Genomic DNA, 23,467 nt, shown 5'->3' with positions numbered 1-23,467 from the left:
GCCAGCGTGCTCTCCTGACCTGAATCCAATCGACATTTTTGGGACATGCTCGGACGACGCATTGCTGCGCGACCCAGGCCGCCTGTTACTGTCCGAGACTTGCAGATTGCAGTTCTTGAGGAGTGGAACAGTATTCCCCAAAGTCTGATCGATAACCTCATCGCATCCATGGCAAACAGGTGTGCAGCAGTCTTAGCTGTTCGAGGAGACCACACGCCCTATTAAAACTCATGCATCATGTCTAAACAGTACTTTTTTTTATCGTTTACATGTAACCAAATTGTTGCCCTAAATCATCTTTTCATGTTTTTTCCATATTTTCAAAGAATTAAAGCTTAATTCCAAATTTTTTTACGTCTTTTTTCTGTATTGCGCATTGACACGCGTGTACTATCCATTGTATGCCAATACGTGGCTGTCTCGCACGGTTTTCTTCACTTTTTTGCTTGCTCCCCTACTTGTTTTGAGCAGTGTACTTGCAGGATCAGCAGTGGATGAAAGTAATTGTGGAATTAAATGTACAGGTTGCTTCAAAAAGAAGCGTTTATTACGAAAAATATTGAACAGACACTTAACATTAATTTTATATTGCATGCCTAATCAAAGTTTTTTTATAAACCAAATTAAAGGAGCTCAATATGTCCACCTTGGGATGCACGGCATATATCTATACGGTAGTCAAATTCGTCCCAAACTTTTGCGAGCATGTTTGGATCCACTGCTTCCACAGCTGCTGTTATGCGTATCTTCAGTTCGGCTAATGTAGCCGGAAGGGGAATCACATAAACGTAGTCTTTCATAAGCCCCCAAATGAAGAAATTGCACACTGTAAGGTCCGGTGATCTTGGAGGCCAGTGATGTTTAACTGAATCATCAGGTTCCGTACGGTCGATCCATCGTTTAGGAATGCGATTGTTGAAAAATTTTCGAACGTCCAAGCTCCAGTGTGGTGGTGCCCCGCCCTGCTGGAAAATGAAGTCATCCGAATCGGTTTCTAACTGTGGGAAAAGCTAATCTTGACAAACACTGAAGTGAAAGCCGAAGGAAGAGCGTTAGCGCTACTTGTGGGCAACTGCGTGAACAGCAATTCCAGCCGATCAGCGCGTTGCGGTAGCTGAAAATCCTAGGCCTTCAGAGTCAGGTAAAAAAAAGACAGAATACGTATATTAGTGGCACTTACGAACATGACTAGGTGGTTCCAAATGCAACATACCCTCGGGGAACGATTCCTCAATCGAAATGACCTCCAATTAAAGCCGTTTTGACCACTTTTCTTTAGCGTCAGTTCAGGTCTCTATAAAGCAAGGGTGTTAAACTTCTTGGACAGTGAGGGCCACTTCATTGATTTGAAAATGAGTCGGGAGCCACTTAATTAAGTGATCTGGAACAGCAACGTAGATTACTTCTGTGAAACTATGCCGTGAATCATTTAAGTGATATACAGAGTGGGCAAAAAAAGTCCGTAAAAACTTTAAAAATTCATAAAAACCGGAAAAATAGCCGAAATAAAAAACGGTTTGCAGGGTTATCCATCGCTAGGTCACAGGAAGTTTTTAAGATAGGGAAAAAATAGCTAAAAAACAGCTGATAGGTGGCGCTGACGTACACAAGTCAAAGAAAAGATACGCAAATAACGAACAGAATGCCTCCAAATCGTTTATTACAGAAGTATGTGTTCCACATGACCAAACCACCACAGGGGATAACACATTGCAGGCGAGTCACAAATCCAGCAACGGCAGAGTGCACCAGGTCCGGAGGTATACATGACACCTCTCGGCGGATCGCATCCTTCAGTTCCGACGACAGATTGGATGGACCGTATCGATACACCCGGGATTTCAAATATCCCCATAACCAGAAGTCTGCCGGTGTCAAATCTGGAGATCGAGGAGCCATGGGAACCTGCAACGCCTGCTAATGACTTTGTCTACCCGGAAGGTCTGTAGCAAGAATGTCTTGACCGGAGTAGCAGTGGGACTAGTTGCTCCATCCTGCATAAACATGACGGTAGAAAGCGCATCTCTTTCACGCAAACATGGCACGACCTTCTCGCGGAAAAGCGTTAAATAACGCTGCTCATTCACCGTAGCCGTTTTCTACAAATTTACTGGGCACCGCGTTCCAAAAAAAAAAAAGGGTCCTATGATGAACGGACCTGTGAACCCACGCCACACTGTCACTTTTGGGGAATGCAATGGTTTCTGCGTGTGCTCACGTGGATTAGACGTCGCCCAGATACGACAGTTATTGGTATTAGCGTCGTTATGTAGTGAAAAATGAGCTTCGTCTGTCCACAAGATATTAAAGACTCAGGTGGGATTCTGTTCGATTTTGAAGAAACCCCACCACGCAAATGCTTCCCCCTGTACGGTATTCGCTGGTAAAAGTTCATGGCACGACTGCAATGTGTATGGGTACAGATCAAGGATTCCATGAAGTATATTGTATATCGATGATGGTGGTAAGCCCAAGCGTGTGGCAACTTCACGAGCACTGCTGGTACCTGCAGCTGATTCGGACGCTTACGCTTCCATTTCGGCTGCAACACGCGACGAACGTGCCCTGCTTAAACATGGTCGTCCGGCTCTCTCTTACATGATACTCCAGAGTTCCAGTTTCCTGAAACCGCTGAACAAGCTTTATGAGGCCTGTCGCTGTTAAAGGCCCTTTTCCAGTCCTCACATTCTTCTCAACTCGGAATTTACGCAAGGCAATGATCGCTGATTCCTGGTTCACATAAAACAACTTCCTCAACAAAGCTTTATCCTTCGCACTCAGCATCCTTGTTCACATACACGGTTTACAACGGTGAACTGATTGTGGATTAGGAGCGCAAGTTCTTGTAACCGTCTCATTTGCATATTTCCACCGAAGTCGCTGGTACCAGCACCATCAGTCGGCTGTTTTGTAGTTATTTTTCTCTGTCTTAAAAAATTTCCGTGACCTAGCGATGCTAACCCTGCAAACCGTTTTATATTTCGGTTATTTTTCCGGTTTTTATTAATTTTTAAAGTTTCGACGGACTTTTTGCCAGTCCTGTATATGGAACTGTCCCACTTTCCATTTAAGTGATCTGTAAAATGTGTCCCGCGAGCGGGTCGCTTGAGTGCTCTGGAACTGTGCCGCTGCGATCCGTAAATATGCCATAAAAATTTCATTGTTGTCCGGCATGAAAAATATACAGTTCTGAATGATTCTGAGCTACTGAAAATGAATATGATCATGAAAACGTTTTATGACTCTAGTTTTGGAGATATTACTATATTGACTGTTATAAAACGGTGCTTTACAAGTGGCATGTATTACTAAAAAATTCACATATTGGCCCTCGATATTTCAGATAATTAAATACTTTGTTATAAACATACGTCGATCCAATCGAAGATATCGATCCTGAGAAATAAAATCAATTCATTTTTTGGAGAACTATTTTCAATGATTAATAGTCAGTGTTTGTGAATGATTTACATCATCGACAAGGATTTGCATTCGCTTACGTCAATAAAGAAAGCGTTAAATATAAAGTAAGAAAACCTTGAACAAATTTCCGTATTCTAAAATTAATGTTAGGTAAGGGAAGTAGACTTTCAAGTAGACTATCAAAGCATGACTTTCCTTGAATTAAAAAAAACAAAACAATAACCGATGTTTGTAATGAGTTTATTGTCTGAAGCAGACGTTATATCCATGCTTATAATGATTTTCTTCATTTTTTGAAAAGCAGCGTCACTTTTTGTTCTTTTTTTAAACAATTGTCTTCGATAATTTTCTTATCTTATGTAAGGGAAAAAATACCCGTGAAAAATCTTAATATTTTTCTTCGGTAGTGTGACTAAGATAGACTACTCCAGAGTGGAACTGAGAAAGTTCATCGGGATGTGGGCGTACTGTACTTCTACGATATGGAATCTTTTTCAGTAAGTGATTAACATTTGTGTATCAATTATTCATTGGAAATAGAAATATCGTATAACCGTGAATTACCGTACGAAGAAAACAAAGAAATAATTTTAAATCGAATACTAACATGACTTACCATTACATGATGGAATTTCATCAGTGATTGTCTTCTACAGGGTGATTCTAAATTCATGGGACAAACTTTAAGAGTAATATAAGACACCAGAACAAGCATTTTTGGTCACAGAATGTGCAGGTGAATCGCCATAGCAAAGGCGATAGAGGGTGTTTACAGAGAGTTCTCAACATCACTTCATCAAAAACAAATATCATACGTTTCCGATGGATTTGCTGTGATATGTGCTATCAAGTGTTCGAGGGTGTACATGCACCTTCGGATTGGATCGGAGTTTGTTTTACATTGGCAGAAGCACCATCAACGTTATGCTGAGCCAAATAATGATCAAGCGGTATAATGACTTGTGGTAGAATTTGAGTTACACCATGAGAAGGCCTACCGCGTTACGATACCCTGCACCCTCGAATGGTTTATTGCACGTATTGAAGCAAATCCTTCAGAAAAATATGATATTTGCTTTTGGAGAAGTGCTGTTGTGCAATCTCTAAAAATACCCTCTACCGTTTTTGCTATTGCGATTCGGCCACACATTCCATGACCAAAAATGCTTGTTTAGGAATCTTATATCACCTCTCAAACTTTCTCCCATGAGTTTAGAATCACCCTGTACATTCTAGTATATACACGCATATAAAAACTTCATACGCATTTTTGGTTGATGTTTGGTCATGATAATGACATTAATACGAGTCACGACGCGTTCAAAATAGCTAGGAGGACCACAACCTGAACTCTGATACGTAAATGTGTTACTTACCTGCTGTTGTGGGGAGGTTCACATAGTTCTAATCGAAACAGTGATAGCGGCTATTAATGATTTACACTTACCTATATCTTTAATCTTTGACACAACATTCCTTACCATATTGATTGGTTTATATTCGTCATGTCCAATGTCCGAAGTCTGGCCGGTAAACGAATTGGCCAGCCAAAAAATGTAGCAATTTTATGACTTTGATCAAATGCAATTAGTAACCGACCAGACTTTGAAAAAACTGACCATAAAAAATCATATATTATGTGCATCTTATATCTTATATCAAAAAATTCTGGTGTCTGTTCGATTAAAAAGTCTGTTTTAAAGTAAGGAAAAAAAAGAAAGGACGGTAAGAAATCTAATTGATCCCCAAAAATTGAATATTTAAACATTTTCTTTATTTTTCCACTGATTAATATTGCATTGAGTGTAGAAACAAGTACGAAATTCGTTAAACATGGGGAATCTTTAGTTTTTCAGTTTTTTGAACCATGTTTTTAGTTAACAAAAAAAATATCTACTCTTTTAAGCGAAATATTCGTCGAGATATTGTTCATACAAAGTTAAGGGGGCATCTTAGAAGTTTTAGTTTTAAAAACTGGAACTGTAAGGCCAGGATTACAGTATAAAAGTTTTGTAAAAGGACTTTTATAGTGTAATCCCGGCTTCAGGAACTTTTCAAATTTTCGCGCTGTTTTCTCTCAAGTTTATTTCTTAATACATGCTGTTCATTCCCTGATTTTCAGTGATTTGAGAACTCAAAAATCTCAGTGGATATTACACTTAAAAACGTGGGTTTTTTTTTTGTTGTTGGGCTAAGTAGAGACAGCGCAAGAACTTTTTAATTGGAAGTTACAGGACGGGGGACCATGTAAGAAATTAAATTTGGCATCTCAGTACACCTAGACCCCTAGTAGAAGAAATGACATATCTAAAATGGACACGTGCTATTTGGATACTTTTTGTAATTAAACGTATGTTTCTATACCAGCGGTTTAAAAGATAACGAGTGTATGAGGACTTATCTTTATACTCTGTATACATGAGTGTAAAATACAGTAATACCTCAACTTACGCGACTTTTCGTGAAAATTTCACATTTCTCAAATTCAAGCATAATCATAGGATAATTGCTGAATTGGTAGTGATTATTAGATTATAATCAAGTAAAAATTGTGCTTGGTCGATCAGAACAGTATATGTATTGAGCAACGCAGACTTTTGAGAGGTTACAGCTTGAAGTTGTTAAAGACGTGAACTTTACCGTAACATTTAGACATGCTATTCAAGGCTTTTTGTAGTATCTGACATTTTTGTACACTGGTCACGATTTCATAACTGAAAACCAACGTTATTGCCAGCCTTAAACCAAATAGTTTAGTGTGTGGTGCACATTCTTAACTAATTTCAACTCACCAGTGAAAGTTATTTTCTTGCAGTTGTTTTCTTTCACTTGTGAAACTTGTCTTAGACCGGTATTACACTATAAAAGTTTGATAAAAGATCTTGTTCAAAATTTTTACGGTACAGTACTACGAAATTCTCCTGGCTTCAATATTCTAGTTTTTTATTGAAAGTTTATCATAAATTCGTAACACTTATTATTCTATTTTCCACGTTACAGTTTTTGAAAAAAAAATTGATAATAATCAATACTGGGGATAATTTTATTTTAAATTACTTATTAATGCATTTCATTTTGAGTAATATCTATCTCAATACTGTAAACAAAGTCAAGTAGTTATAACGAAAAAAATATTTAGCCAAGAAATATTGAATTACATACAAAATTCATGAAAGAAGGTTTATTTTTATATTCACTTCAAATTAAAATTTTGTTCATATTATTTGAGATGCATGAATATAATTATAATCTCTTAAAAAAACAACCGATAGAAAATCCCATTGGTTACATTTGCTGTAATATAACCGATACGCTTATTAGTTGCATTTATCAAGTTTTGATACAGGGTGATCAGCGAATATGCCCTTATTTCAAAATTAAATATCTCTACAACAAAGATCAATAGAATTATGCGGTAAACGGTACGTTTATTAGCAAAACTGTAAGAATGTTGTACAGAAATTTCGAAAATTTAGTTTTTTTTAAAATTTTTTAAAATTTAAGGGAAAAAAAACAAAACTGGAGATTTTGGGGTTCCGAAAATCCTCATTTGTGTGAAGAGAAACCACTGCATTCGCCTAAAGTTACTGCATGGGCTGCGGTATGCGCCATGTGTGCTGATAAATTGTTCCAAAATTGTAACGTAACGTTCAGTAGTAATCGTTTCTCGCACGAAGAAGGGGCCGATAATGCCTCTGGTTTACAATAAAATAATTATTATTATAATTATAAAATTTGGTTTACAAACAACAAAAAATGACTTGGTTTACGAACACGGAAAATTAACTAAATCCCGTGAGAATCATGTCCAAAGTCTACGGCCACATGGCCACATTTGTCGTTATTATTGTTTGGCAGAACAGTTGGTTGAAAAATTAGACATGTTTATATGAAGTTCCCACCCCTAAATACCACTTCTCTTATCCAACCCATATTGTCCGCAGGTTATTTTAAACTTCATGAAGCTATGAACCCAAGAAGCTTTTTCATAATAATATTTGACAGTAAAACTAAGCCGGGATTACACTATAAAAGTTTGATAAAAGATCTTTTACAAAAACAATAAGCATATTGGTTACATTCGCTCGAATATAACCGATACGTTTATTGGTTGCATTTTTCAAGTTTTACATAAGAAATATTATCAAACTCTTTTATAGTTTATATATTATTATAATATTATTATACATGCATTATATATATATATTATAAATATTATTATAGCGGCCTAACAGTCAGTGTCAAAGTGACTTCTGAAAATATTATTTCAATATCCTACATTACATAGTTCTTATTGAAAAAGCTTGTAGCTAGTGATTTACAAAACTGAATTTGGCTTGGCCAGATTGTGTTGCTGGCAGAGATTTTGAAAGCTTTGACACTGAGATAAAAGATGACATTAATAAAGCCAGACATGGCCTGGCATCGTTTTCATTTCGTTTGCACTTCATCTCTTTCATGTTTATGGTTATTTTTTCAGTGTCAGTTTAATAATTTTTATCAGTTCTACGTTACACAGAAACTGTTGTAAAAGTTCACACTGAAAATATTCGGGTCTCAGGCAGGGCCGTCCTAAGAGCATCATGGGCCCCCCCGGGTCAAGCAGTTTTTTTGAGGCCCTACCAGGTAAGTTCTAGGAAATTTCAACCAAATCTCATTTTTGTGAGGCCCCCTCTTCTCTTGAGGCCCCCGAGCCGTGCCCGGACGGGCCCATGCGGTAAGACGGCACTGGTCCCAGGAACAGATGAATTCATTTTACATTGATTCCCAGTTATTTCGGTTTGTCCGCCCGAGTGGCGTGGTGGTAAGATGCTGTCACGGTCCAGGGTTCGCACGCCGAGGGTGGATACAGATGCGATATTTTCTCCAACGAACTTGAGGCCCACCGATAGACAGCGTCTTCATTTCCAACCCATCTCATTAATGGCAGTAAATTGCAATATAGCGATATGACCAGAGTTTGGTGAAGTAGTTATTTCGGTTTGTGAATAGTGGTGTATTTGGGGGAGGAGGAGTGCTTATAGCGGACTATAGCCCATAGTGGCAAGTTCAGAGGTGCGACAAATTTGAGGGATGAGTGGCGAAGAAAGTTAGTAGAATGGGAGAAGGAAGGCAAAATATTTTTGTATAAATCTTCTCCATAAATCCGTCTCTGCCCAGACAGCAAGGGAGTGGTGTAGAGAGTTTTCAAGCACGTGAGTGAGCAAAAGAGTGACATACAGAGCAAGGTACCAGGTCACACTCTAAAGCAGTGTTTCTGAACCGCCGGGGCTTGGCTCAGTAGAGGGGTTTTACAATAGTCACACCAGGCCGTGAGTGCCTCGCAGTTTCTTTCATTTCTGCTATTAATTTCTCATTAGTTGTGTGTATGACCAGGCCTTTCACTTACAAAAAAGAGATTTGCCGGGCCGCATTCTTCCAAAGGTTGAGAACCACTGGTCTAGAGCATGTGTAAGTATGTGAATGAATGACCAAAATATTGATCTATAGAGGGTGAAAGCATGTAAAAGACCAAAAGAATGACCTAGAGCATGTGTAAACGTGTAAATGGTCAAATGAGTGATCTAGAGAGTGTGCAAGCTTGTGAATGACCAAAACAGTGACCTAGAGCGCGTGCAAGCATGCGAAGGACTAAAGAATGACCTAGAGCATGTGTAAACGTGTAAATGATCAAAGAGTGTGACCTACAAAGCAAGGAACCATGTCAGCGAGCAACCAAAAGAGTGACCTAGAGAGTGTGCAAGCATGTGAGTGACCAAAACAGTATGCAAGCACGGCGAGGGACGGTGTAGCATTTATATGACTAAAAAAGTGACTTAGAGACACAGGTGTACTTGCAGAAGGGAGGGGGTCCAGCCGGTGGCACAAGGTGGCAAGTTCGATGAAAGAGTAGTCAAAAAAATTAGACCAGAATGGGAAAAGGGCAGCAAAATTCGTGTAGCCCACACAGGCGGCAAAACCATAAATGCATCTCTATTTACGAACAGATTTCACTAACGAATTAAGTTTGTAGCCCAAGGGTCGGCTGTAGAAGTCTTCAGGCTTAAGAGACGATGCTTGGCCACTTAAATGATAAAATGACATTGAGACCGATGAATGTGAGTGTAAAGAGCGAAGAACATAAAAAAACAAGAACAAATAGAAGACCAGAACAAAAAAAGGGTCTCAATTAACTAATGCTTGTATGTCTTTGTATGTAAAAAATCGTACCCCGACTCACGTGGTTATCGTCGAACCTTAACACTTCGGGGTATTGCAATAGCATAAAAACGCTCACGAGAACATTCTGATATTTGAGTCGATGTCTATCACAGCATATGCATGAATTTTATATTTCCGTCATTATCTAAAGCACGTTTGAATATCGGCTAAATTTCAATGACGGAACGAAGTAATGAATTTCTCACGCATTACTGCCGAAAAGGTTGTGCATTTTCATTTTCAGTATTATTCCGCAATATCCAGTGACTGTAGCTGATGTCACCGAATCCATCACTCCCTGAGAAAAAAAAAAGAATCATTTCGCCCCCATTGCACCATATATTTGCTCCATTTTTCTCATTCATTTTTTTTTTGTTATTCCTTTATTAGTGTTGCCGGAGATTGTTCTCGTCCATATGATTTTCTTCGCTTTGATGGAACTCTTTAGTCACGGCTCGGCGGCCTGCAGACCCATTCGCACGACCTCATCTCGGACTCTGGTTATGGAAATTGCTTAGCATATACTCGTACTTTCTCGTTATCGATTGCGTAGAAACTGCATGTGTGACATTTCCCTCTTTTGACCTGGTCATGGGGTTTTTTTTTTAATCTTATTTTTATTTTATTTCTGATAACCACAGTGCTTAGTTTCCTTAATACGCTTTATATATTTCATCATTAGCTGCACGTATCAAGCAACTACTTACTAGAACACGGTAACACATGAATCCATTAGTCAGTCTTTCGCATTATTGCATGAAATATTTATTGGATGGTGTGTGTGTGTGTGTGTGTACCTTGCGTCCTCTTCATTTGAATCGGATCTTACATATTTATATAAATCGTCGCTGAGATTTAGGCCCGAGACGGTTGTTAGATCCGCATCAATATTATCTAGATATTTTAAGCTCTAGCAATTTTCTTTTATAGGACACATAATATTCGGATTTTATAATTTAATATTTGAAACAAAAACCATTTGAGTTCTCTAATAGATTACTATTCATCTGCTTATTACGTGTAAAAAAAGGTTGTAGTAATATTTCGAAGTTAACGCGATAGGTGGGACCGACGACAAGCACGTAAGTCGAATTAGCGTGATTCGGGATGGGGGTACAGTTTTTAGGAGCGGATCCAGGACGATGTCACGGGAGGGGCGTTGTGTAAGTTCTTTGAATCATACCGTATTTTACGGGGGACAGTCAAATTTTTCCATATTATTCGGCTCTTGGGAGAGGCAATCGTTTGATCACATTTTTGTCGCACCACGATCGTTTCCTGCACACTAGAGCTAATCAGACCGGGACCTACAATTTACTGCCGATTCCGAACTCCGGCAGCCTTTTTTATATTCACCGAGAGGTTGGTAGCGGGAATCGTTCCTATTCTCATTGGATCCGCGCTTGATTGAAGGCAGGCATCTTCAGCTGCGAACGGAGTGGAAACAGGTGGATCCAGGGTGATGTGTAGGAGAAGCGGATTATTGTGTAGGTGCAATCAATCATCCCGTATTTTACGGACTAATTTGTCCCACGTTATTGGGAAGGGTGATCGCCCCCATCACCCCATGATCCGCGCTTGACAGAGTTTTCCATAAAAATACATATAAATATATTAGTTAATTGGGACAAAATTTTAGGAACAAAACCTGCCTTTCTCTTTTTTACTATGACTATAATGCTAAGGTACCCGTTTATGGCTTCATAAAATCTAACTTGCGTTGCAACTGTAATCCAGTCCTGTTAAAAAAAGACTATTTCGCTAAAATCTGTGGAAATGGAAGTCACGTGTTGAACGCTTTGAATGTTTTGATAACACTTTGGTTCATCGAAGGAAAGAAGCTGCTTATGTTTGGAGAAATAAAACACAACTTCAGCCATAAGTTAAACTTATTTGAAAGTTGCAGACAAAGAGGAATAGCATTGAACAAACTACTGTACTTTTTAAACTGGCGTTGGACTTCAGGTATAAAAATTGTGGCCTTCTTTATAAAAATAGCAGATACCAAACACAAGCCTTGGGATTCCATTTCTGAATTCTTTCAAAGTTTTCATCTTTACATTCTGTAGCCTCTTAAAAACCAGTGTAGCTTCATTACATATGATATTCTGATCGAATAAAACAATTTTTTACTTGATTATCACTTGATAATCTTTACTATTTCATCAATAATCCCATGATTACGCCTGAATTTCAAAAATGCGTATTTTTCAGAGAACATCACGTTAGTTACGCAGTTTTCCACAGGTGCAAATTAAGGAGTATAGTGAAAAGTGTTTCTCCACTCCACAACTTGTCTGAGCTTGTCTCCCCTAAAATGTCTGAGCTTGTCAATACCTTAAAATAAGAGCTTTTCAAGGAGGAGAGATATCTCGTCAATGTGCCGTTTAAAGGGTTAAAGATTATAAAAAATTCGGTCTCTAATGCTGAACGTCAAATGCTTCAACGGGAGTGTCTCGAAGACTGGCATTCTAAATCGAATTTGCTCTATATATATATCTGGAAACACTATATTTTTATTATCTGTCACATAAGGAAGCTGTAGCTAATTGCCTACCTCAAAGAAACTGAATCCATGGATTGCAAACTGGTGCCATAATCTGTCCACACATGGAAGATTATGACAAGAAAGAAACCACACATTCAGCCATCAGCATTATCTGCCCGACGTTGACATGCTTCGGGGCTGCCGATGGCTGTCTCGTAACTCTATCAGCAAATATTGCCTTGAGAGCATTCAAACAAATTAGCTATCTTGATATAATATTATCGAAAACGTAATAGTTGCACAAACAATGAAGTACAGGGTGATCCAAAAGCCAGTAAACGTTTGAAAGCTCAATTATTCACGGGAAAATGTACGTAGAGGAATAAAAGTTGACATACAGGCTGGAAACGACGTGAGGTTTTATTGAAACCTTAAAAAATAAATATAAAAATGTCACACATGACGCTTCATCTAATAACAAAAGTGAGAATTAGCAGTACTGTCAGCATTATCTGTTATCAAAGATAAAGTGATATATTACTTAAAGGTAGATTAAAAAAAAAAAAATATGTATCTGTCCAGCGCCATCTGTTGGCCATTTTTGTGATTAATTTTAAGCCGCATTCCACCCTGGACTGATACTGCAAGCGATGCAACCTACAACTCGGCACAGATTGGTTAAAAACTTGAATTTCAGGTTCTTTAACTAATCCGTGTCGAGTTACATGTTACATCGCTTGTACTATCACTCCAGTGAGCACCCTGCCTTAGGTTTCAATAGAACTCCATGTGTGCCGTTTCCAGTATGTGTGTCAATTTTTTTCCCTTTACTTCCATTATTTCGTAAATTATTGAACTTCCACATATTAACTGATTTTTGGATCACCCTGTACTAAAACTGTCTTGTCACTTAGCGAAAATTAGTATAGCTTTGAACTCCGACGTGCTATCGCCTAATGTAAGAGGTGCCTTTCGATTCGTCTTAGCAAATTCGAACAAATAGGCTACGTAGTAAAATTAAAAGCAAATAATGCAGATTTGAGAAAATTTTGGTGCAAAAACCAACTGAAATTTTGATTCTTTCTCAAAATAACACGAGATCTGACAAATAAATGTATTCAAGCACATCAGAAACGAATTCGAATGGGTTAGCTTGTGAGGATTTCATTACATTCCAAGCCATTAACGCTGAACGTCAAAATGTAGCTTGTCAAAGGCTGACAACATGTGTTGAGTCATCGAATCCGTGTCATTTTATTATAATATCTCAATCGACGGTCAACCATATCCAATATTGTCATATGGGTAAATATACAAAGCTGATTTTGAAACTATCTTTCTTCCAACTGTTCCTTTTTAAACAGGGGTTCTTAACCCTTTTCAGTCGTAATCCAAAATTAACAAGATTAGCTTTGCGACCCATGGGACTGTTAGTTGTTCGAAATTAGTGAAACCAGTGATGCAATAAGTGAATTCATAACAGGAATGTATAAACGAATTCGTACAATCCACATCTTTCAAGCCCCTGTGAATCAAGTTTGGTTGGCCCATAGCTCAAAAACCATTGGCTGTAAGGCCGGGATTACACTATAAAAGTTTGATAAAAGATCTTCTACAAAACCTTCCTTCTACTTGCCCTTCATGACCTAACCCTCTCACCGGCTTTGACGAGGTATCTCGGTTTCTTAACAGCCTTTTATTTTAACTATAACAAGCCTTCATAAGCTGATTCTTCAATGGAAAACGTTTTCCTTTCTCCTTTACTTTTCACCTACTTCATAGAAAAAGATACGCCATTTTAATAAGGTGTTTAGTGATTTCTGCCATGCCGGTTAAAATATCCGGTTTCTTCAACAAAGCTCACTTTAATTCGTAGTTTTTATTAAAATCACGGAAGGAAAAAAATTGCATGATTTATGAATTACTGTGTATTATAAAATATAGCGTAGGCAAAAAAAGTTCGCGTGGAAACTTTAAAAATTCATAAAATCCGGAAAAATAACGGTTTGCGCAGGGTTAGCATCGCTAGGTCACGACACGGGAATGTTTTTAAGACAGGAAAAAAACAGCCGATAGGGGGTGCTGACGTACACAAGTCAAAGAAAAGATACGCAAATAACGAACAGCATGCATCCAAATCGTTTATTACAGCAGTATGTGTTTCACATGAGCACCACCACAGGGAATAACACATTGCAGACGAGTCACAAATCCAGCAACCAAAAAGTGCAGCAGGTCCGGATGTATACATGACACCTCTCGGCGGATCGCATGTTTCTGTTCCAGCAGATTGGATAGACCGGATCGATACACTTTTCTTTGACTTGTGTACGTCAGCGCCACCTATCGGCTGTTTTTTTAGTTTTTTTTCCTGTCTTAAAAAAATTCCCGTGTCCTAGCGATGCTAACCCTGCGAACCGTTTTTTATTTCGGTTATTTTTCCGGTTTTTATGCATTTTTAAAGTTTCAACGGACGTTTTGCCCATCCTGTATTTGACAATAACTATTCATCTCAGACATTTTTCATGCACAGCGGAACTTTTGTTTTGTTTTTTTCTCTCTTAAAACACATTTTAACCCTTTAAGCGGTTTTTAAAAATTTCCTGATCCGCATTATATATAACTGCCACATTGGAAATAAAAGTCTGTTGAGAACCCGAGATATTCCGGGGTGACTAAAGTAAAGCAGATCAAGTCAGACGAGATGTCTCGGGATTGCCGCTGTAACGGTTAATTTACTGCTGTAGCACTTTATTTACTCTGCCAAGTGTTATTTATAAGCAATAACTGGCGATTTCATTGACAACTGGCAACATTTTTTGGTGAGAACTGGCGATGTTCCGTATTTGTAATCTCGATATATTGTCCGTATTTTTATATTTTTCTCGATAAAATATACGGTGTCATCCTAATCACAGATCATTATTATTAGTATTTAGTCTCTTTAATGAGTTTTCGTTTCTTGTGTATCAGCGTGTATCATATCTCTTGTGATCAGCGTTTCTCAACTGTAGTCCGTGAAGATCCGACATATGGTCAGTCTACTTGCAGACTTGTAAATCCAATTCTAATTTAAAAGAAAATTATTAAATTTTATGTATTTTAATTGTACGTACCGGCAGACTTTCTTGATGACTTACACACGAGCTATTCTATTTTATTTGAAGATCAAAAAATTATAGGAAAAATTTCTGATTTTGACAATGGTATAACCAGGGCAGTCTTAACATCGAACTAGGCCTTCGAACGGCAAAGGAATGTTCTTGGGTTCCCTATCTATCCCTCGAAAAGTACCTGCCTACCATCATTTCCACGGCCGTAACTAGTCTAGGGCAATCGGGGGCACTAACTTTGCGCCCCGAACCGAATGGAGGCCCTCACAAAAATTTACATTTGTTTTGCCTTATAATAAGCCTTTCAAGAGGGGGCTCCAAGGAAAAGTCTGCCCCGGGGCCCCGAGAAGGCACACTACGGCCCTGATCACTTCCATAATTACTGTCGAAAATTACAGTATTAGAAGGCCCCACCATGCACTTGAGGCCTCCGGAGTGACTTATAATGAATAAGTTAAATTAGCTAATTATAATGGAGGGAGCATTCAAATGATATGGTGCATAAATGGGACATTCGAGTATTTTCTTGTAATTTTGCTCTTCTCAACTCTTATAAAAATCTCCCGTTTTTTTTTTTTTGCAATGTGAAGCTTACTTTAATTCATAGCTAATTTTATTCATTCCCTTCAGACCCAAACACTCATTTTTTGGAATTTTCAAAATGTTTTTGCACTTTTGGTTCTAAAAAAATGTATTAAAAACATAAATGTTAGCAAATCTACTTTTTCAAATTTCAGTTTTCTTTTTGTGAAGAAATAATTCACTTCGTTCAAATTTTTTCAGCCATCATGATGGTATGTTATTTGAGGTATAATAATTTTCACGTACAATTTTTCCAGAATTTTATTTTGCTAAATTTTATGTAAAAATCACACTTTCGTCCGGAAGAAATCTTAAAAAATCCCTGAAAGTTCAATTCTCAGTGCTTCCCTCTGATGAAGCACTGAGAAAATCAAAGTTCTTATTCACTATATTTCTAACTCAAAACTTATGGAATCCTTTAAAGTTTGAGCTTAATTCCCTGAGGTCAAAGGAAAAAATTCTACAGAGAGGCAAAGCAATCCCCACAATCGTGGCACCAGAGTCTGAAAGGGTTAATAAAATCGGGAATGAAGATAATTAGTAAAATTTATAAATTATATTATAAAATTACAAATACAAGGCCACAACAGGCAAAATGTCCAACGAGGTGGCTGAGAAAAAGATGCCCATACAAATATGGATGTCATATATTTCTAAAATACTGCAACCCTCAATTAAAAATGCAATTATAAAAACTAAAAAATATTACTTATATAATGCATATGACTATTCATAAATATATATGTTCATCACACACATATATATATATGTTACATATTCAAAATCCTTTACCGTGAATGCAATTTAATTCACTGAAAACTTTGCTACCGTATCTTATTTCCCTCTAAGAACTATTTAAACGCAATAATTGAGAATTTCATCGACAATCAGCAAAGTTTTTTGGCGAAAATCTACCATGTTTACGATCCTAATATTTCATATTTTTATCTATAAAATCCCTAATGATAATAAAATTTCCACTTCATGCGTAGTAATTGATTAGATCTGGTTATGCTTTCATATTTAAAAGGTCTTGGAAACGTCAACGTCGGTTATAACGATAAAATTTCATAAAGTATTCAATGTCGTTATAGCCAAGTTTGACTTCATTTACATGCAATCAATTTATACGTTGAATTTTATAGTGCGATACAAAGAGTCACGTGTCATTATACCAAAGGTTATTGCCCTTTTGTTTGCCAACTTGTCTGCAACTATTCTTCGATCAACAGTATTTGATACGCCGATATTATTTTTAATTTCAAATTAGATGCTTCGGAATGCATTGAAGTTCGCTTCTGTGTCACACCAGGGTTCTTTAACCCTTTAAGTGGCATTGCTGAGCTCTTCTTAAAAGCCTCTTATTTTAGCATTGACAAGCCCAAGTGTTTTGTAAAGCTGATTTCTCAATGGAACACTTTTCTCCATACCCTTAGTTTCCACCAGCCGTAAATCGGAACAAAGCCTATCTTTTACAACGAAAGAGATATGGTATTTTGAAAAGGGTTTAGTGATTTCATCTGTGCCACTCAAAGGATAAAAATACACAATCGCCATTTTTTTACCATTTTAACGGTGTTTTTATTACCTTAAATTCTATTGATGAAAGTATCAAATAATATCGCGTAGTTCCTCAACATTAATAAAAAAAATGTTGGTCTTATATATTATAATATTTATATCTCAATAGTACAACCTACATCATGGCTGCGGTTCGTAAGTCATTAAAATTAATTAATAATAATTTAGTTCCGGAATTAGCATGAATAATAAAAAAAACGGAAGCAGCAGTGAAAATTTAATGGAGTTATCAAGTATGAAATTGGTTTAGAAACTAAGAAATTTAATATATATATATATATCCTCTTCTCGCTTCGAGGTGCACGTGTACCTCATTTTTAAAGGGTTTTTGGTAATTCTTTTTTCACGTCAACGCCTGAGGTACACATATGTGTACCTAAGTCAAATAGTCCTAGTAAAGATATCGTACCTAAATTAATTAATTAATTAATTTTTCTTTTTAAAGGGCATTTTGACATTCAATAAACACAAATCATTGAAAATTGTTTTTTTAACAATCACTTTCGGCTCAGGTGTTAAGAGGATATGTCTAGAAAATAACGTGATGCAGTATATATAATTTTCTATCTTAATTGATTAAGCAAATACTACATCATTATACCAGTGCAGTCAACAATAAGGTAAAAAGTAGAGGAACAACAATTCTACAGCGTGGTAACATGGAAACGATTTGTGCTGTTACAGAAAATACAAGAAAATGGGCGCAATTTGTGTGTACCTTAAAAGATCTTCGGCACTTCAAGACAAGAATGGTATATCCTCCCAGCTTCTAGTCACAGCACGTTCGAGAGTTTCTCTGTATAATATATGCAAATGTTTTTCCCTGTGAGGTAAAAACCGAAGACAAAGATAGTTTGTTTCTGTTCAAAAATAAAGGCTTCTGTCCGTTGCCTACGCATCAACAAAGCAGTCTCTATGTTGCCGTTAACTTGTGTCCAACCGTTCTAGTCTCATTTTGGGGTAGCGGTGTACTCACTATCTCACGCCCAGCTGACCATGCTTGACCACGCTTGACCAACATAGAGTCCTGCGCGTCAGGTAGTAAGGGTGGAGATATTTTCTTTTCTTTATAAATATTTTTTTTTTTACCCAAAAGCTAGAAAGACCTCTCAACGGCAATTTGGCGCTTCGAGAAAATTCATTTTACTGTCTGACTCACCATTTCTCTTCGTCTCCTTTCGTAAGAGTTTAAATAAACTCCGCACTTCCTTGAAAAACCCCATTTATAGAGGTGTATATCGATCCATATAATAGATGCTCCTATAATACTGTATCGACGAAATTCGAAAAAGTGATGTAGTTTTAAAATTATTTTTACAATCCTCTTTTTTTTTTTAGAATGAAGACGTATTGGACGAGGAAAACAAAATATCAAATACCCTCAAACTCGGTTATAACGACCTCGGTTGTTATGATGAAAAAGCAACAGCCTTGAATATAATGACAAATTTTTCGTCACTTGTTTCTATTTCAATGACGTTTTCCCAAGAAATTCTTGAGGTTGGAGCTGATCCACATGCAGAGAATGTTCGTCTGTTGTTCTATTCATGCTTAACGTTGGGGAAAAAATAAGATGTATTACACGTTTGACGCTCCGACTTGCTCATTGACATGACTACTTACTATACGAAACATTTCCGTATTTTGCGCTTCCCGACTATTTTTCAATAAAAATGTCCCGTTTTTTAAGCGAAGCTTGCTTTAATTCTCAATCTTTACTAGAATCAGGAATGAAGGTTATTCTCATAATTTAAAATTGTTTTAAAACGAATATTACTACACTAATGGTCGAAAGTTGAGCAACAAAATCAAAAATGCTTATAAAAGCAGATGTTTCAATTCTTTCTTGTTGGAGTTTACACAGATCATAGGGTGAGAAGCAAAGGACACGCTCTGGTAAAATTCAAGGAAAATAGAAAATCCGGAATATCGAATAACTGGCGTAGAAAGGAGCAATCATATATTGAGCCACAAAAATTTCAATGGGAAAGGCCGGCCAATATGGTATATGACGACCTGTGTTGGATGAACGGACTCGACAACGTCGATCCCTACCAATAATAAGATTATCAATGGCGTTATAACGTAATGCTCGACAACACAAACTGTGTTTACTTTTGCATTATCGTTCGTAAACATGGTATTAGATCCATGACAGAAAGAAATGGCGCAAGCATATGGTGCAAGAACGTCATCTCAATAGTGCACTACCATCTCTGAACCTCTAGTGAAGACACGAAGGTCGATGTGATGCGCTAATAGCAATTGCTGTCCAGATCACCATACCGTTACAATGGAGAATTATCAGTTTGTTGCTAACTTTTGAGCACACATGAGTCTATAAATATTCAATTCATATAATTAACAAGTTCATTTTTTCCCACGTGAAATACATTTTAGCAAATTTGCTGCAGCACTGTATTTCTCACCAAGGGTTATTTATAAGCGATATTTGGCAATTTCACAAACATTTGACAGCAGGCTCAGTGAGAATCTGTGATGATGATAGATCGGTATTAATATCTCAATTTACCATATTTTTCTTGATCGAATATGGTCATTCTAATCATAAAAATCATAAATTAAAACAAAACAGTATTTTGATTGCCTCTGATTATATTTTTCGACAAGAAAGGTCTTGAAAACGTCAATCTGGATTGTAACGACACCGGTTATAACGACAAAGTTTCGTGGAATTTCCGATATTGTTTTAGTCGCATTTGACTGCATTGTTATAAATAAGAGGTTTCGTAAATGAGATAGTGGAAAAAAAACAACGTTTAGAATGGTACTACAGTTGGTAATGAGGACTTCTGTGTAATTCGACATGGTTTCTGTGGAGGAAAACGACAGATATTGAAATAGTATGTAACCAGAATTTTTAAGTAAATTTCTCGAAAATTTTACATTACTTCAGTTGTATTTAAGCCGTGTTTTTTTTTTTTTTTGTTTTGTTTTAATACAAAAGGAACTTGAGCAAAAAACCCGTGATTTATACCATGACGTTTTTCAAGGTCCCTTGGATCAGCTGATGTGGAACCCATCGGATGATCCGAAAATCTCTCTAAAAACACACAAAATGTAGTATATGTATCCACAAAAAACCTGCCAGTTAATCACTATGCATCTCATTTGAGGAAATTTGTATGTTAGTATCCTTTTCATGTCCATACAAATGGTCACTGGCAATGATAACCATCGGTAAGGAAGTTTTTGTAATGCTAATAGCGAGAAAACATCGAGTCCGTGAACTTTCATTCTTTTTTCACTCACATAATAATGATTGTTTGTCACGTGTTATTGACGTGTTGGCCGGCTAGGTTTCCCTCTCTAACTTCCCTAAATATCTATTTATTATTATAGTACAGAACTTTCTAAGCGAGAAAATTTCAAGATTTATATCAATGATTGTTGACGTGAAAAAATAATAAGCTATGGAAAATTTTTTCCATTATACTATTTTGATCGTTTAATGTATGCAAATTACTGTACTACTATTATATACTTGGATTTTTGTTATAATCATATAAATACTTATTTTCGGGATGAATTTAGCATTAATTGCGTTTTAATCCAGTTTTGACTGATGTTGCATTTGCGCAACACTTTGTTTAATTTTTTTTTTTCAGTTAATTATCATACAAATTTTTGTACGAAATTAACATTTTGGAAATTAAAAGGTCTAATGAGAGAGGGCCATATTTTAAAATTTGTTCTCAAAAAAATGTAATTGTTTATGACTTTTCAAAAATTGAAATTTTTGGAAATTCTGTCCTGATTTTGGATTTGGGAAATATTTTTTGAATGACCAGAAAAGAATTTTTTTAAAAATGGAAAAAAATGTTTTTTCTTGAAATTTTTTGTCACATGATACAAGAGATTTCCCAAAATCATTGTTACTAAGTATTTTAATGAAATTAGGTTAATTATTTACATTAGTTTTTAAGAAGTTAATTATTTGGAAATTTATATTAATTACAAAGGAAAAAAATGCTAAATTAAGATCCGATTTTTTTTAAACTTCTCAGATATGTTATTTAAGTAACCGGTTATCATACATAAAAAAAAATTCAATTTGGTCATGAATTGCGAGGGGCGAAGTCATAAACGGGTTAAGGGGTGTCACGACCTATGAAGTATAATTTTCAAAAATGACCTAAAAAATATTTCATTCAATTGCAAATAAAATACCAAAAATTTGGTGTCAATCGGTTAATTTGTTCTTTCATAATGAATTATAATGTAAACGTATACAAGAAAAACACTTCGAATGCGATTTCCTCGAACCCGATAGTTTTTGAACTCATCCATAAGATTAAAAAAAAAAAATTACTGTCCCAACATTCAGAAATTTCGCAGAAATGTTTATTCAACATGTGTTCGTAAATGGACTTCACATTTAGCAATTGACTAATGGGAAGTTTTTAAAAAAAATGTTGAATTTAGATTTTTGAATTTATATATTTTCTCAAAATTCAAAAAATTCTAACGAATAGTCAGCCATCTATAAGTTATAGATCCATTTTACTAACACGTGTCGAATAAAAACTTTCTCAAAAGTAATGATATGTGATTATTGAATGTTTGAATATAATCCTCTCATTATTAGTGTCCGTGCAGTGTAAACAGGTTTCATGTTTTAATACTGTAATTTTAGCTTTCTTTCTTCATACTAATTTGATATTGCATGTAGAGTACGCATGCATGTTTCTATACTTGTCACGATCTCTTTTTTAATTTTTTAGCTGCATCTATGAATCATTTTTGTCTGGAATTCCATATCATGTTATAAGGCATTTTCCGTATTTGTATTTTTTATTGTATATTCCCCTATTCTTATACATCTCTATAAATTTGCTGCATCTATGAATCTTTTCTCCCTTGAATTTAAGTAACATGTCCATGTATTTAGACATAAAAAAAATTTTCTGAAGATTTACCGCGGATTCAGTATTAATAAAGCGTGCCATTATCCCGTACGTTACAGCTGTTAGAACAGTTGCACGTTGGAATAACTTTACAGGGCTGGCATCCGTGCCTTTTATTCACTGTGACGCAGTTTTGCATACTGTTTCTTCTTCTTCCCCAGGTTACATTTGCATGTATGGTGTTCTTTTTCTCCCGATATATTGCAACAGGAATGCTGTTTTAACGTTTGCGGAGCGGCCGTTCCCAAATGTGTGTTTCCCGTTAGACCATGCATTCTGCGATGACAATTGTTTGTATTGGTGTGTTTTATCACCTCTTAAAGTTTTTCCCATCTTTTCTGAATCACCCTGTATAGAATCAGTTCTCTGTGTTATTTGTAAGACGTGTGATATGAAATGTATACAGTTTTACGTTTAATATCACTGTTTCTTTGTTTCATATTGCTCTCATGACATTGGTACAATTTTTTCCCGTGAATGAGCATTTATCCAAAAAATCAGTTATCCGAACACCCCCAGTCCCCAATTGTTTGGATAATCGATGCTTTACTGTAATTTATTATCAATTTCCATGGACTAATATTTGTGTGGAAAAACAAATACATGGTGGCCAGAAAGTTTCTTTGCTTATTCGAGGGCGGTGTTGATTAGATTGATGCGAAATTCGGGAAATCGGGCTTTTCAAGAACGCGCTCGAGTTTCCGTCATTCCACCAGTGAAATCCACGGCGATTACGGTTATATTTACAAGATTTCGAAATGACAACACCCAAATTTTATTGCAAAATCGGGACAAGTACCATGAACTTCAAGCCCAGATGGCTTTGCATAAAACCCCCTACGTCGCGTAATAAACCGTGGGAAACAAGAGGGTTTTCACAGCCAGGTCCCCACTTTTCTCACATCTACCGCGCAGTTCTCACCCAATAATGAGAAAGAAAGCCTATTTCATGCTAAACTAATTTACTAGTTCTTTGTCAGCCTCGTCTCATGACGTTTAGGTTATGATTAAGTACAAAATCTGTGAAATGACTGTCTCTCTGCATGAGAGTTCAATGGATGTACTACAGTGCTGAATTCGGTTGAACTCCTAAAAAACTCATAAAAATTTTGAGTTATCACAAGTTGCACTTTCGTAGGAATGCCTACAAA

The 23,467-nt window shown here is 36.5% G+C and overlaps 1 protein-coding gene across 1 annotated transcript in view; it reads right to left on the bottom strand.

Moving 5' to 3' along the window:
* Positions 1-18,259, bottom strand: part of LOC149074160 (BTB/POZ domain-containing protein 3-like) — a 66,950-nt gene extending 48,691 nt beyond the window's left edge. The window contains exon 1 of the mRNA XM_089246215.1: positions 18,107-18,259. The gene's annotated coding sequence lies outside the window, so the exon portion shown is untranslated. The remainder of the gene's footprint in view (positions 1-18,106) is intronic.
* Positions 18,260-23,467: the final 5,208 nt, after the last annotated feature.

The sequence above is a fragment of the Pholcus phalangioides genome, unplaced genomic scaffold, assembly GCF_987345545.1.
Source record: "Pholcus phalangioides strain wild (caught in Gottingen) unplaced genomic scaffold, Ppha-v1.0 ptg000017l_1, whole genome shotgun sequence".
NCBI lineage: Eukaryota > Metazoa > Arthropoda > Arachnida > Araneae > Pholcidae > Pholcus > Pholcus phalangioides.
Note: the sequence above shows the minus strand (reverse complement) of the source record. Positions and strands in the feature narration are given on the sequence as shown.